We start from the raw sequence: 10,946 nt of genomic DNA on the forward strand, positions 1-10,946 counted from the left end.
TATACTTAAGCAATAAGGCCCGAGGAGGTGTAGTATATGGCCAATATATCACAACTAAGGGCTGTTCTTATGCCCGATGCAACGCAGAATGCCTGCATACAGCCCTTAGCCGTGGTATATAGGCCATATATCACAAACCCCCGAGGTGCCTTATTGCCATTATAAACTGGTTACCAACGTAATTAGTGTAGTAAAAATAAATGTTTTGTCATACCCGTGGTATACGGTCTGATATACCACGGCTGTCAGCCAATCAGCATTCAGGGCTCGAACCACCCAGTTTATAATGTACTATACACAACCACAGTCATTTTCTGTCACTCTTTTACTATTCCAACAGTTAAAGCAATAATCTGCGGTAGCTGCAAAAAAATAAATACACAAAACTATACTGAGAATCACAAACACAGCAGAAATAACTTTTCCACATTGTAAACACAGCACTTTGATCTGTATGCATACACAGTGCACACCAACATCACCTGTTGGATCATTTAAGGTTACATACTTCAAGGGAATATGCAGTTTCATTACCAATTAGCCTTGCAAAAGCTTGAAACTCTTCCAAGTTCCTTTCTGTTACTTTCTCGGCGTCTTATCATTTTACCATCTGGAAAAGGCTCATACTTGGTTCACAAGTTCATACAGAAACAGGAAACTCTGTTAAGAAAAATGTTATAGTTTAAATTCCAAACACGTTGCTCTCATGCAATGTCATTCCTTGACCAGAAGAAATCGAAAAACGTGCTATTTACATGTGAAAATGTAATGGGAGGAATTTTCTGCATTGTCTTTTTTTTTACGAACTCTTTCTGGGTTCTCTGGGTGATTTTATTGGCTAATTAATGTCAGTGATACCCAGTTAGTAGTAAAATATGAATAACCTCCTGCATAACCTGAAGATTTCCCTAATCATTGTTAACCAATATTTGATCTTTAGTTAAGCAACCTGTAACAAATACTTCTAGCTGGGGGACAGACATGCAGGTGGTTCACTTCATTCTTCCCTCACGTGTATGCTATAATTGGGTCTCTGTAGTTGAATTGAGGGTGCCTATATGGGACACTAAGAGCACTGAATGAAATGTTTGTGGCGTATGTACTGCACATCTGGTAGCTACAGTCAGGTGTAAAAAGCTCTTTCACAGTCAAATGTCATGTCAGTACCTTTGAGTGATTAGTGCTTTTTGAGGTCGGTTCAGTTTCTGTTTGTTATGAAAAAATAGTCACGGTTTTCAATTTCATATTTTTGGGGACTATGCACTAGTCCCCAAAAATGCACTATGCATTATGTGGGATGAATGCTGTAACAACACAGAATACAACTATTAATAAAGTCCCATTATGGTAGTGACTGCTCATTACTGCTTATCACTTATTAACCATCATTTAATCACATTACTTTACTTTGATAAAATATTTCAGTTGTTGTGTATATTACATCTCATCTCTATAGAGCTGCTACCTATGCTGTCTGAGAAAATCACTATTTTAGTAGTTCTTCAAAGTAAATAAGACATACTTTTATAACTGCTGAATGACAACTATCAATCACTTTGATCATGTATTTTCAGGTAGAGATTCCTCGCAGAGCAACTACTTTTTATTCCTCTATCTCTCTCCATCACGTGTTCTCTCTTCTCTCCGTCTCGTGTCTGCTCCACACAGACTGGACAAGTAGGCGGGCGCGCAATGGATTGTGATCATTGTAGTTAACTATTATGTTTTCTGTGCTGAACTATGTAGAATAATGGCCTGTTGGAAACTACAACTCCCTACTACATAGCACAGTTCGGTGGGGCTCCAGGCATAAGCGACTCCAGGCATAAGGAACATTAGCAATCGCTTTGGCCCCCCAACCCAATTTTTTTTTAATGAACTTGGTCGGGGTCTCAATTTACTGTTGCGAATTAGAATAGTAGAATACACAGGGTGCAAGTTAGAAATTTGGTTGTGTATCAGCAGTTTTTATCTTGTTTGGTCAGTCACTGACAGTCACTCAATTAGCAATGTCAACTAAGAATTTTTAGATTGATAAATTAGTCTAGCCAGTTATCTAAACTGATCTCCAGGGGGCCCCCATTGATTTTGTTAGTCACTCTCACTCAGATATCATTATGATGGCATACTGAAAGTCATGGCAAAATGTGTAGAATCGCATGACATTTGTTAGATATAGTTTTGTTGTTGTAACGTCTCTGCCCCATGCCCCAAAAATGTTTATTGCAGGAAATTTGCTTTTATGGTCAACTCCACCACTTTTCAACCTTATTTGCATTATCTCCAGCACGAATACCAGTGTCAACATATGTGAAAACAGCTAATTTCTTAGTTTTGTAGAAATACAGGGCCTTCAGAATGTATTCATACCCCTTGACTTATTCCACCTTTTGTTGTGTTACAGCCTGAATTCAAAATGGATTAAATATGTTTTTTCTCACCATCTACACACAATACCCTATAATGACAAAGTGAGAACATATTTTCAGAAAACTTTGCAAATTTATTGAAAATGAAATACAGAAATATCTCATTTACATAAGTATTCACAACCCTGAGTCAATACATGTTAGAATCATCTTTGACAGCGATTACAGCTGGAACTCTTTATGGGTGTCTTTAAGAGTTTTGCACACATTTTTACATTCTTCAAGCTCTGTCAAGTTTGTTGTTGATCATTGCTAGACAGCCATTTTCAAGTCTTGTCGATTCAAGTTGAAACTGTAACTAGGCCACTCAGAACATTCGATCTCGTCTTGGTCAGCAACTCCAGTGTATATTTGGCCTTGCGTTTTAGGTTATTGTCCTGCTGAAAGGTGAATTTGTCTCCCTGTGTCTGTTGGAAAGCAGACTGAACCAGGTTTCCCTCTAGGATTTTACCTGTGCTTAGCTCTATTCCGTTTCTTTTTATCTAAAGAACTCCTTTGTCCTTGACAATGACAAGCATACCCATACATGATGCAGCCACCACCATGCTTTAAAATATGAAGAGTGGTACTCAGTGATGTGTTGTGTTGGATTTGCCCCAAGCATAACGCTTTGTATACAGGACATAAAGGTCATCTATATATATTTTTACCCATCTACCAATAGGTGCCCTTCTTTGCGAGGCACTGGAAAAAATCCCTGGTCTTTGTGGTTGAATCTGTGCTTGAAATTCACTGCTCAACTGAGGGACCTTACAAATAATTGTATGTCTGGGGTACAGAGATGAGGTAGTCATTCCAAAATTAGGTTAAACATGAGTCCATGCAACTTATTATGTGACTTGTAAAAAAAAGTTTTACTCTGGAAGTTATTTAGGCTTGCCATAGCAAAGCGCTTCAATACTTATTGACTCAAGACATTTCCGCTTTTCATTTTGAATTAATTTGTGAACATTTGTAAAAACATAATTCCACTTTGACATTATGGGGTATTGTGTGTAGGCCAGTGACACAACATCTCAATTGAATCTATTTTAAATTCAGACTAACACAACAAAATGTGGAAAAAGTCAAGGGGTGTGAATACTTTCCGAAGGCACTGTAAATAGAAAGTTAAAAAGTTCTACCCGATGACATCATCAAAAGCCAAAACATTTTTTTAAACGTGATTTTCAAACAATATGAGATTCACAGTGACGTGGGGAACAAAAAAATACCCTCCCTTAGGTTAGAAACTCATTGCAGGTTTTGACCCTACCATGTGATGTCACAGAGAAGCAATTTTTTTGTACCTTATTTTTTTAATCACAGATCATAGAAAAACGCTTGCTCGTCGAACATCTCATTCCAAAATCGTGGGCATTAATATAGAGTTGGTCCCTCTTTTGCTGCTATAACAGCCTCTACTCTTCTGAGAAGGCTTTCCACTAGATGTTGAAACATTGCTGCAGGGACTTGCTTCCATTCAGCCACAAGAGCATTAGTGAGGTCGGGCACTGATGTTGGGCGATTAGGCCTGGCTCGCAGTCGGCGTTCCAATTCATCCCAAAGGTGTTCAATGGGGTTGAGGTCACGGCTCTGTGCAGGCCAGTCAATTTCTTCCACACTCGACAAACCATTTCTGTACGGACCTTGCTTTGTGCACGGAGGTATTGTCATTTTGAAACAGGAAAGGGACTTCCCCAAACTGTTGCCACAAAGTTGGAATCACAGAATCGTGTAGAATGTCATTGTATGTTGTAGCGTTAAGATTTCCCTTCACTGGAATTAAGGGGCCTAGCTGAAACCTTGAAAAACAGCCCCAGACCATTATTCCTCCTCCACCAAACTTTACAGTTGGCACTATGCATTCGGGTAGTTAGTGTTCTCTTGGCATCTGCCAAACCCAGATTCGTCCGTCAGACTGCCAGATGGTGAAGCGTCACTCCAGAGAACGCATTTCCACTGCTCCAGAATCCAATGGCAGTGAGCTTTACACCACACCAGCCAACGCTTGGCATAGCACATGGTAATCCTAGGCTTGTGTGAGGCTGCTCGGCCATGGAAACACATTTCATGAAGCTCCCGACGAACAGTTCTTGAGCTGACGTTGCTTCCAGAGGCATTTTTTCTCCCCAATTTCAATCTTGTCTCATCGCTGCAACTCCCCAACTGGCTCAGGAGAGGCAAAGGTCTAGTCATGCGTCCTCTGAAACATGACCCGCCAAACCACACTTCTTAACACCCGCCCACTTAACTAGCTGCACCAATGTGTCAGATGAAACACCGTTCAACTGATGACCAAAGTCAGCCTGCAAGCTCCTGACCCACCACAAGGAGTCACTCAAGCGCGATGAGACAACCCCCCCCTGCCAAACCCTCCCCTGGGCCAATTGTGCTCCTCCCTATGGGACTCCCGGTCACTTTCGGTTGTGACACAGCCTGGGATCGAACCCAGGTCTGTAAAGATGCCTCAAGCACTGCGATGCAGTGCCTTAGACCACTGCACCACTCGGGAGGCTTTTTCAGAGGCAGTTTGGAACTCGGTGGTCCCGTTCTGTGAGCTTGTGTGGCCTACCACTTCGTGGCTGAGCCGCTGTTGCTCCTAGACGTTTCCACTTCACTATAACTAATTTTAAGGGTGTCCACATATTTTTGTATATATAGTGTATGTAGACACTAGTTTGGTGCTGAATTTGATGAATATGAGGTTGAAAAGTGGCGTAATTGCCCTTTAAAATTGCAACCATTTCTCTCCATCCCATGACAAGATTGGTAGAATTGCAGTAAATCATTTTTAAAACTGCTAAATTTCTCTCTGCCAACTTGCAAAATTAGTAGAATTGCTTGAAACGTGTAAGAAAATTGCACAATTTTCTCTCCACTGCATGGCAAAATGTTTAAAACTGCAGAAAACTGGCTTTAAGACTGCAAAAGTTTCTCCCTGCCCCATGGCAAAATTTGTAGAATTGCATGAAATGTGTTATAAAATATATTTTTTTTCTCTACCACATGGCAAAATGTGTAAAATTGCAAATCTCCGATCTCTAGAGGACCACAACAACAAAAAAATCCCACTTGGTGGCCTCTTGTTAGGGGAGCCCCCCCAACCAAATCTTGTTTAGGGCCCCCAAAAGGCTACAGCCAGCCCTGCAGTTCTGGCTTGGTCTGATTTATCTCCAGAGAAACTGCAGATCGCGCTCACAGAAAGAAAACTAAAAATAACTTAACATTTCGGTTAATCGCTCAGCACTATTGCGCTCTTATCTCCAACCTGTCCATTTTCCAACCTCACCATGCATACACACCCCACTGTTGTTGTCCACCCAACTGCCTTTCAAAGCTTCCACACCTGACACATAGCGACCCCAGATGGAAAGAGTCTACCAACATCCTCTGCATGAACACCCCGTATTATTGACACTCTACCGTTACTGTTACTTCCCTCTGCCCAGGAGCCTCTGCAGAGCCTTCCTCCTTCTTCTGCTCCATCTCCAGACACACGCAGCCCATCAGGTCGCTGTCGGTGTAGATGCGGTTCCTCACCCCCAGGGTGGTGAGAAGGTTGGCACTGAGGGCTGTGTTCCGGGGGGCTCTGGCATTGTGCCCCCGCTGAGACTTGCTCACCGCCTGCTCCTGAGGGACCACGCTGCAACATGATCTAGGGTGACAGGCAGCCTGGAAGCCCTTCTTAAAGTTCTCATTGAAGTAGCCATAGATGATGGGGTTGATGCTGGAGTTGGAGAAGGCCAGCCAGTGGGAGAAAGGGAAGATGTAGCCTGTCAGAAGGTCCAGCTGGTCCCCTTCAGGTCTGGCGTAGTCTGTGAGGAGCATCAGGGTCCAGAGAGGCAGCCAGGACAGCATGAAGAGGAGGGCCACCACGATGAGCATCTTAACCACCTTGACTTTCCTCTGGGAGATGGGGGACTTGACGTCTGGGTGCCCCCTATTGGACAGAACAGCTGTAGAGTAGAGCTTGGCCCCAATGCAGCCATACATTATCATGATGAGAGCCAGGGGCATCAGATAGATGTGTGTGAACAGGACCATGGTGTAAACCTTCCTCATCTCCGGGTCAGGCCAGGTCTCATAGCAGTAGTAGAGAGGGTAGGTATGGTTGTCACTGGATACCATGAAGTGACCCTCCTCTTGCTCCACCATCAGCATCACAGCCGACGGAAGCATGATAACCAACGCAAGAGCCCATACCAGCCCTATAGTTGCCTTAGCAACAAGAAGGGTTAGCTTGGGCTTAAAGGGGTAAACAATACAGCGGAATCTAACAGGAGAGAGAAGAGATAGATGAGAAGTGATTAAGTGATTCATTTGAGCGATTATCTGCCACATAGATTAAACTGTTTATTGTACAACATTAAGTATTTAACATGCATAGATGAGAGCCTCACTATCCCCTTCCAGTTCCCATGTGTAGATACTTTTTGGGGAGGGGACTTACCTGTCCACAGCAATGGCAACCAAGGTGAATACTGATGCACCCACTGATATCCCCTGTACCAGACCACTTAGCTTACACACTGCATTGCTAAAGGGCCAACCTGCAAAACATCAATAGCAACAATAATACTTTATTAGTGAGCTGCCAGACATATCAATAGCCACACTGTGAACAGGTGTTTTTGACATGTTTGGTACATGTGAGTTTGGTGTATGGGATTTGGTCAGAATAATGAAGGGGAAAACATCTTCAGGAGCACTATATTCATGCTTTAGTACTTTTCTAACCTGCATGAAAGGTACAGAAATAAACTGTTAGACAAGAGTGGATAAAGTGGAGGAAGTCTTTATACCTGCCCAGCGAAAGAATTTAGCCTTGAAAAGGTCATTACTTTAAGTTATGCCTTCCTGACTGAGTGATTTTGTGTCAATGCATGTTTCACACTTTGTAAATGTGGGGTTTTCTAAAAGCCATTTTCCTGCCAAGACTCAACTAATGTCTGTATTGATGTTGTAAAACATGAAGAGATTGTGAAGAACTGTCTACAAATGTTAAGTAATTCATCAGGCTGTCAAATGAAAGACAGCTGTGATCATCATGTTCAGGCCCACTACTATTCTCTCAGTTCTGAGACTTCAGCAAATATCCAAACATTAATCAGCAATTTCCGCAAGTCCATGTGTAAAATAATAGTTTAAAAAAAGCAAAAATAACAGGATGGCGATCCAGCTCGTGGTTTGTGAGATGTGTGAAGATTCAGTACTGTGAGAATGAATTGAACAGATCTAAACCATTGCAAAGCTGGCTGTGCTGGTGTGTGTGCAACCACATAGACACATAGACCCGTGCTGAAACTGAATCATACATTACATGTGAATGAACATAATTATGCTTCTTTCAAGGCACGAGTTGTTTTTCCTAATAATTGTCATTATCGATAGCTAAAGGCAACTGGCCAATCTGTTATAAAAATAACTGTCTCTCGCTAAAGGTTGCATCATTATTTTCATCAAGGCCAACCGTAATCAATTCAAAGCATCATGTATTTATTAATTTATGGAATCATTATAACAGTAGGGTAAAATTAACTCAGTGGCCTTGTGGTTAGAGTGTCCGCTCTGAGATTTGAAGTGGGGGGGTTCGAACCCCAGTTGAGTCATACCAAAGACTCTAAAAATGGGAGGACCCAATGCCTCTCTGCTTTACACTCAGCATTAATGAGATGGATTACGGGTAAGGCCCCTGCGATAGACTAGCCTCCTGTCCAATGGATGTACTTGTACATCAAGCTGCCTCATACTACAGAAACAGGAAATTGGCCATTCTTCTATAGCAGTAGGGTATTACCTGTGATGAGGTTGTCCACCAGCGTGGTGGGGATGCAGAAGATGCCCACCAGCAGGTCACTGATAGCCAGATTGAAGATGAAGAGGTTGGTGACCGTCCGCATGTGACGGTTCCTCACAACAATAAGGCACACCAGGCCATTACCCACCATGCACAGCAGGAAAATGAACAGGTAGGCCAGGGTGTAGCTGGCTGCTATTGCCAGGGAGTGTTGGTAGTAAGGCGAGAGCTTGACGCTAGAGACGGTGCAGCTGGAGTTGGTGACGTTGGCGAGGTTTGTGGATAGCAAGAGGTCAGAGGTCATGTAAAGAGTAGTGGTCAGTTGAAGTTCCCATGTGTCCTCCATCTTGAACTTCTCTTCTTAGACCAGGAGGAAAGTATCAGGCATAGGCTAAAAAAAATATATATATACAGTATATATTTATCACATGGAAGTATTTGGTGTCTTAAAAAAAAGTGTAATCACATTATCAGTCTTTTGTCACTTTGGTAAATTCAATTAATTTATTGACTAGTAGATTGATATGGTTGTCCAGTTGATCCAGTGAGAATGCACTGCAGTGTATAGTTGTTTAGGACAATCCACTGTAGGACCTCAGGGTAATGTACAGTATACAGCAGGGGAGGCTGCCGAGGGGAGGACGGCTCACAATAATGGCTAGAACTGAGCGAATGGAATGGCATCAAACACATGGAAACCATGTGTTTAATACCGTTCTACTGAATCCTCTCCAGCCATTAACACATGCCTGTCCTCCCTAATTAAGGTGCCACCAACCTCCTGTGGTGTACAGTATTGTAGCAAATACAGGGGGTAGCCTCGACCGGGACTCAAACCTCAGTCCAGTGACTGTCAAAACCAACACCTTAACCGTTACGGCAAGAGGTCCACACCTCTTTACGAGGTCACTAGATGTTGGGTTAAGGTCGCTACATTACCTCCTTCCTTCAGGAGAGCGTGTCCCCACACTTTTCTATACCAAGTCCCTCACATGTACACAGTTCTCCGATGGTCTCACAGGCGCATTCCCACTTCTGACACCAATGTAGCCCCGACCGGGACTCAAACCCGGGTTATGCGACTGTCAAGCCAACACCTTAACTGTTATCCCAAGTGGGCCGGACCTCATGACGATGTCACAAGGTGTTGGGTTAAGGTTGTTACAGTATTTTTTTAGTAATCGGCCACAAGTTGGTCTGTTTGTCAGCTGTCTCCATCAAGCACAATGCTATGCATAACAAGCCTCAATGAATTACGCAATTAGGTGAAAGCAATGTTGTTGTAATTATAGCGAGACGGTGAATGTCGATTAAGGAATATGAGAACTTCTCTATGACAACCATTCATCTTGGATGGCACAACACCCATTCTACTTTACTGAAAGCATTCTGTTTTTCAAAGGGGATGAGAGATGTGTTTGTGAAAGTCATTGGCATTATGATATGTCAACAACGATGTTTTACATAATAATTCAACAAGTCAGTTAGCTCTGATATCTCTGATTGCATCGCATTCATTCATTACACATGAACAATTATCTATTTAAATATAATATTTTGTTTATGATATGCTTATCAAGTGAATAAAACTGTAAAAACATACACAACCAATCATTAAATGGTTTTTAGATGTCAAAATTAAGCTATCATTCAAAACCAAAAGCATTTCATTCAAACAATAAACAATGAAAGAATGTATAAACAATAAAATAATGTAACTATTTCTTACATTTCAATAAAACATTTAAAATAAATAAAGTGATACAATAGCCTATAAATATTTGGTGTTATTTCTCAACACATTAGTGAAGTGTTCACATAGATGTGCTGACATTGGGAGTAAATCTCATTTTCACAACAGGTACATTTCAATGGATCCGAATTTTTAAATGGAATGGGATTTGTTTTTGTTTTTTACGAGAATTTTACTTTTTATTATTTAATTCACCTTACATTTTCCGAAATAAAGTGAAAGCGCCTACCTTATCAAGATAATTCCGTTGACAAAGAAAGCCCTGTACTAGACTTAAAATAGTAAGAAAAGCCGTTGGTGATTTATAGAATAAAGACTATATCTTAAAGACCTCCACCCGTGCAGTAACAAAAGAAAAAATAACAAAATCGTAAATACTCTGCACACTAAATTAAGAAATAGATACAGAGAGAACGACTAAACTTTTCCCCACTAAAACACTTTCATATGCATTTTAAGCTCTTTTGCTTGTTTGTCTCATCCTCACAACCGTCTATGCGTCGGGCGAATGAGGAGGCGTACACGGTGCACGTGAACGGCTTTTATAGCTACAGCGCAGTCGTGCGTGCGCCACAGTTGGAGATGTTCTAGAGACCTCAGGCTACTCATCATCAGTTTTCGCAGAAAAGCAATGATCTCGAGTATTCCTTTACTTGGCAATTCCAATAAATTCCAATAATGAAATCACCCTACCATGTCGGAATACTATATATTGGTCTGAAGTCAGCGAAATGAATTAATTGTGTTAGGCCTACGGGGTTACTCAGTTGTCGGCGTCAAGTGTTGTCACAAGTCAACACTGTTGTCACAAGTCAACACTGTTGTCACAAGTCAACACTGTTGTCACAAGTCAACACTGTTGTCACAAGTCAACAGTGATACACTCATGTTTTAGCTTCCCCATGACCCTAGCCATTACACTGCTACTTGTGGTTGCACTTGTCATATCAGCTCATATCATGAACTCACTGCCTATATCCATATA

General features: G+C 41.7%; 1 pseudogene; it reads right to left on the reverse strand.

Annotated features, from left to right (window-relative positions):
• Positions 1-5,742: 5,742 nt before the first annotated feature.
• LOC120025559 lies at positions 5,743-8,554 on the reverse strand (annotated as a pseudogene).
• Between the last annotated feature and the right edge of the window lie 2,392 nt (positions 8,555-10,946).

The sequence above is a fragment of the Salvelinus namaycush genome, chromosome 31 (genome assembly GCF_016432855.1).
Source record: "Salvelinus namaycush isolate Seneca chromosome 31, SaNama_1.0, whole genome shotgun sequence".
NCBI classification, from domain to species: Eukaryota; Metazoa; Chordata; class Actinopteri; order Salmoniformes; family Salmonidae; genus Salvelinus; species Salvelinus namaycush.